Raw genomic sequence first — 6,286 nt, forward strand, 5'->3', positions numbered from 1 at the left:
TAAATACGTATATATATATATATATATATATATATATATATAGAAAAGCCTTGACCGAAGTCCGGATACTTGTTTTTATTTTCTTGTGTTCATATATTTATTTATTTTTAATGTGTCTCTTTTTCCCAACGGGGGAAGATGGAGGCGGGATTGTCCTCCGCAGGTTTCATCGTGTAAGGCATACGCACCCCCCTTACGGTCGTTTCGAACAGCCACACGTGTACCACACATGACCGTCTCTGTATGTCAATTGGGCCCCTAAGAAACTCCGTAAGACGCCATTACGATTTCCTCATTTCACGTCATCACCGCGTTATCCGTTAGGCCGATGCGATTGTAGGCACACCGTCGCGTAAACAACGAAATTCCTACACGTGGGGTCTGGCCCAGGTAAATAACCGACTTGAGTGAACATCGGGGCCTTACTCGTAGGCTTTCGAATTTGGCAGGTGTGAGGCGTTCCGTGGGCATGTCCATGGTCCATGGTCCGTGGTCTTCATCCACTGTGCGGAACATTTTTTCTCACGCCTGCAAAAATTTCTCTTCATCCTCTTCTGCACATTTTTCCTGGCGGACAGAAATTGATAGCCACGCGTGCGAGTGTGTGTGCATGTGTGTTTTTAATGCTTGTTTTCATATGTATTCAATAGACGGGAATAATTTTATTGTTTCTACTTTTTTTTTTTTTTTTTTTTTTCACATTCCGGTAAAGGTCTCGGTTCGAACGAAAGTAAAATTGTAAAAATATGCTTTACGTATACGTATATATGTATAATATATATATTAAAACGGAAACTTGTTGCAATTATTAATTTCTCTTCTTTCTCTTCGTTCATTGTCTTTTTAACGACTTTTTTCCGCTTTTCTCCGTTCGAGAACCTATGTAGATGTGATAATAAGCTGTGTTCTTTTCCCGCTCTTCCACTCACTCCCCGAGTGTCAACCAGTTCGGTTTAATTCAGCTACTAACGAGATAAAACAAACGGATCTCTCCTTAACTCGATATTGACAATTTATTCTCTCGATGGATTACTTTTTTCCCAACCGTTTCTTTTTTTTTATCTTCATTTTTCGGCACTTCAGCGGGACGCGCCCAAAATTTCAGGAAGCGAATGTTTTTATCAGTTTACAGAACTATTGTTGTCAAAATTCCGGCATTGTTACACCGACGTGTTATCCGAATACTTTGTAGTCACGCACCGAGCTGCAGCCGGTAGTACGGTAGTCCGAGGAATTTTCAACTTTGTTTTTTCATCGGCTTCTTTTACTTATTTTCCTTCTTTTTGGCCTGTTTTTGGTTTCCGTACCGTTGACTCAAGGCTGCGACGTCGGCATACTACGCGTGATGATCAGTGAAACGTACTACGCGTGTGTAAAATATATATACATATGTAACACGCGTCGTACGCGCGTGTGGTTACCGAAATATGCGTTATACGTTAATATAATATACGTGATAATGTTTGTTCTGAAATTCGTATATAAGAAGCGTTACATGTGTAAACACACGTATACATAATAAGAAATAGTTGGGAGTATTTAGAAATCGTATAATATAACGTGGCGTGTTTACGGGTTACCTAAAACTACAGTAAGACACGATGTGCAGCTATCGTGCGCAATATGACGTGCTAATCGAATGATAATGCGTTATTATTGTGCATTGTCAGGGGGGAAATGCGAGAATGGGAATAGTTGTGTGGAAATGAGAGTTAAAGATGACGGTGCCAGATTTGTGGAATTTTTCTTAGTTTTTTTATTCGTCGACATTGCATAGATATGTGTCAAGGGTAGCTTTGCGTAGTGTCGTTAACACGTGGAATTTGTTATCTAGGGCGAGAGAGTCTTGTACTGTATAAGAGCGGAAAAATGCGATAACGTAATTGAAAGGTTGATATAATCTCTCCACACCGACCTCGCTTATGTACCAGTTATACGTATGTGCCGGTTGAGTAACTCTGGTACGCGAATGTATTATTTAGGTATCCGTGATTCGATTCGAAAATGTTGAAAGTCTGTTTAATTGCCGCGCGAAAATCATTCTAATTCTTCATGCCTAATTTCAACTTCGTAACTGATTGGAAAATTGGAATGACAAGGCAAATTTTCAACCTTGCAATTGCTCGTCGTATTGCGAACCAAAATTTGCTTTTCAACTCGACGCGCACGTGTGCAAGATTATAGTAACTTATATACGTTCAGTTTTGCATTACATAGTCAGCTCCTTACAGTTTTTGCAGTTTTTTAAAAATAATTTTGTATCTTTTTCAAAGTACACGCGAAGATTGTTTCCACAATTGCAGTCATATTCGGGATTTTTGTATATATTTTTTTTTTTCTCACTACGTGCAATCCCTGTAATCACTGTTTGGTCAAGGTGAGATAAAATTGAAAGAAAGAGCATGAACGAGTCGAATGAAAGGGAACCAGAAAGAGGATATAAAAAAACGCCTTATAGAGATAATTTCAAAATCAGATGTTACACAAATATTATATTATAACATATCCGAAGTACAGACAAGCTGCGATAATAGATTACGATACGTGCAATGTAGTGTAATATACCGAGACCATAATATCTTTACTGTTTCTATGCATACGTATACTAATACTATTAATTACGATAGTAGCAAAATCTGGTTTCTGCAAGACTGGGTTCGTCTCTCTCGCTCTCTCCCCCTCTCTCTCACGCTCTCTCTCTCCCTGCACGCGGTGCACCTTGTAGAGTTCATAGCTCCGAGCTCGCGGCAGCATCCCGAGACTTGCACTAGAGTTATTGCACCTACACACCTATATCGGTGTACGCGTAATAGCGTATCTAGTACATACCACGTGAATACATACACATATAATGCGTACACGTTATACTGCAAGGGTACAAGGCCTTTCAGCTTCTAGAATAGTTCAATAACCTTTTCGCTAAATATATACAATACATCTACTCGCTGGCGTGCGCACATCATTGCCTATAGTAAGTACATGTATATATATATGTATATCGATATGTGCGTCGCGTGTGTATACATGTAATACGCACATGCGCGAGCAATGTTCGCGAGTTATATAGAAGCTCTAACTACAGCGGTCCCGAGCGGTCGTGGACCCGGCAAAACTTACTCGCAGGCCTAGCCGTGCGATGTGCAATATCTCCGGTACGCCAACGCAGGTATACCTGTGATAGGCGGAAGAGTTGAGTTCTCTTCGCGCGGTATCCGTACTTATCCAGTTTAATCTCGTTTGCACTCGCGTACGGACTGCATTTGCACATTCGTATAGATCTATGCGGATTATACCTATACGTATCATATGCGAGAATTTCCCGCAGCTCCACCGAGAGCAACGCTGCAACGAATCTCTCTGTGTATAAAGAGACTCCTTTTGTAAATCGGCTTTGCCGATGTACGTTGTATTGTCGCATGTGTCGTGCAATCGCGATTTTTCAAACTTTATAAATATTCGTCACGGAATCGCGAACATGTATCTTTTATAAGTTTTCGACCGATGTTGCAACGTTCGCGATTTTCATGGATCACATTTGTATGAAATATTTCACATGTTATCCATATGTCGAGTTTCCTCGATATTTCCATATTTCGTTAATCTTGCTAGTCTTACATACTTGCGTGTAATAATCGTGGAATGTATTATGACGATCGTACGCGGAAATTGTGTATCTATTTCATATTCGGTCTATAATACACATTATTACGTATCATTGTAGAAAAACAAGTAACGTATACTGTTCAGCATGCGTAATTCTAGGTATAGAGACGTTATTTTTCTGGGTTATTATAATGTGTTAACCACGCGCTGGGCGATCATCTAGCTTCGCGATATATTTCATACGTTTCGCCACGTTCGTTAGTGTCCATAAATCTCACTACATCTGTATACTCGGAGATATTTGTTAATATTAAATAGATAAACAAATTTTACGCAACGCTTCATATATTTCACAATCACACAGAGGAGATGTTGACGGTGATTTGAGGAAAAGTTGGACGCATTGAATATACATGTTGTATAAGTGGCTTGTGTATGATATAATTGTAAACCTTCCTCCGAGGGCGTATAATTGAAATAACCTCGAAGATGATATAAAAATCCGTCTAGGATTATACCAGAGATTTTGCGAATTACAGGAATTTATAGGGAAGCTTTCTACTTAAACGTGAGACTTGGTTTAACTTCCGGTGAGTGGAGTATTTTCGCGTGATGCTCACCGCGTAGAGTTAGACCGTGAATAAATACGTTTGTGAATATGTACGCAAAACCGTAGCTGGAACGTCTTATACACGAGTGTATAAAAATGTTTGGTTCGGAAAAGAAACGAAAAAAATTGAAACGTACGAGCCACAGCGTGCGCGGATAACAATAACTGCACAATGTAGATATGCGGTACAAAATATGCCAGGTTGAAATAGGCAAGGAAAATTACCCTAAGAATGGAATTGAAAAGGCGCTGTGCAGACGTCTAGATCATGGTGAACGTGTGTATAGAAATACAATGTGCAGAAAAATGTGTTGACGCTTGGTTTTTTTTTTTTTTCTTGTTTTTTTTTCATACTCAAAAACTCGAGACTTTTCTGGGCGCGGGTAAATATATTCACGAGTGCAGGGGATATGTGAATCGAATCATACTCTATTCACAAGCTGAATTCTAAACCTTGGCGATTTCATTCGCAGTAAAATTTTATACAAATCGTTCTTTCCGTCATTTTGTTCGACCTCAAATAAGTATAAGCATTCGATGTTTGGCGAGTGACCGAAATTTTCTTACACCCGATATAAATATTCAAGTCGCGGTCGGCTACGCAGCCAATTTGATTCCTTCGTTAATTCACACGTACAGAAAAATCTTTTGTATACTACGCGGTGTAAGTTCGTTTTTCTTGCCCGCGAACAATTTGTCAGTCAACCTTACGCTTTTCATCTTGACTATTTGGATAGGATGAATAATTTTCGTCTCATCGCAGGTTATAAATAATAAAAGTGTTCGTTCGAACGTTTGAAAATCCCACTCTTTCGATTCTACGTCACATCCGACCGAATATCGGTGCAGTAGAAGTATAAAATTTTTATAATATAAATATCAGGAACCGCAAAGCCTGGCGCCAGGCTAACTCTCGCCTACATTCTTGAATTCGAGGTCAAGTTAACTCGTCTTATTCGCTAATATTTGAAAAAAATGGAAACAACGAAGAACCGAAAGGTACATTTCAATCTGCAATCAAGGAATCGGTAAGGCGTCTCTCAGTTTTGAGGATCATTCGTCTTCGTCGCTCCTGTCGTTACTTCTGCGGTCTCGAGTTTTTTTTTTTTTGTCTTCCTCTCCTTCTTATTTTCTCTAAAATTTCATTCTTCTGCGTAATATATCCCGACCGCTCGACTCAACGGATTTCTACGTATAAACACGACGTGCCAATTAATAATTCGTGAATGGCCCCAAAGTTGCGCGCACGTGGCTCGCATGGTAGGTACACACACATACGCCCAACAAATGTGATCAGATTTGGCGCCTTAACTTGTACAACACGGATGTCCTCAATTTATTTCTTCATTTATCCCCCCAATGGTTTTTTTTGTTTCTCTCTTCGAATTTCGAACTTTTTTATATATATATATATATATATATATATATATATATATGTGTGTGTGTGTGTATATATACCTAAAGCAGGGAATCTACCTATGTAATAACATTCAAGTTACCTGTTTCCCGAAAATCATTCGGACACGTGGCGCGGTAACGTTGCGCACACGTATACGCGAAACTTGTCTCTTCTAACGTCTATCGAATCGATGCTTGCTCCTCATGACACAAGTATACGTACAATAATACGTTGCCGTGCTCAATATCAATTTATAATACGTATAGGTATACGCGCATCAGACACATGTGTGAAAATATTTATTTAGGCCGTTTAATTATTATTGCCACGCGCTCATTTGTATTATAATATTATTATTACACGCGCTTGATTCATCGCCTTGAACTATATATGCACACGTGTACACGCGCGTACGCACACGCATTTATTTATATGACTTGTATTATAATATGCACGTATACTTTTTGTTTGTGTATTCCGCGCGATATTGAATCGCTCCGTTGCGGCTGCACGTCGCGTACGTACACATGATACGGGTGATGCAGAATGAGAGGAAAAATAAATAAGAAAAAAATAAGACGAAAAAGAAAAAAAAAAAGAGTGTGTGTCAGCTTCGACGCACGACTGGAGTTTACTCCTTACGAACGATAATTATGATATATATCGAATAGAAA

This window comes from Neodiprion virginianus, chromosome 5, assembly GCF_021901495.1.
Source record: "Neodiprion virginianus isolate iyNeoVirg1 chromosome 5, iyNeoVirg1.1, whole genome shotgun sequence".
Classification (NCBI taxonomy): domain Eukaryota; kingdom Metazoa; phylum Arthropoda; class Insecta; order Hymenoptera; family Diprionidae; genus Neodiprion; species Neodiprion virginianus.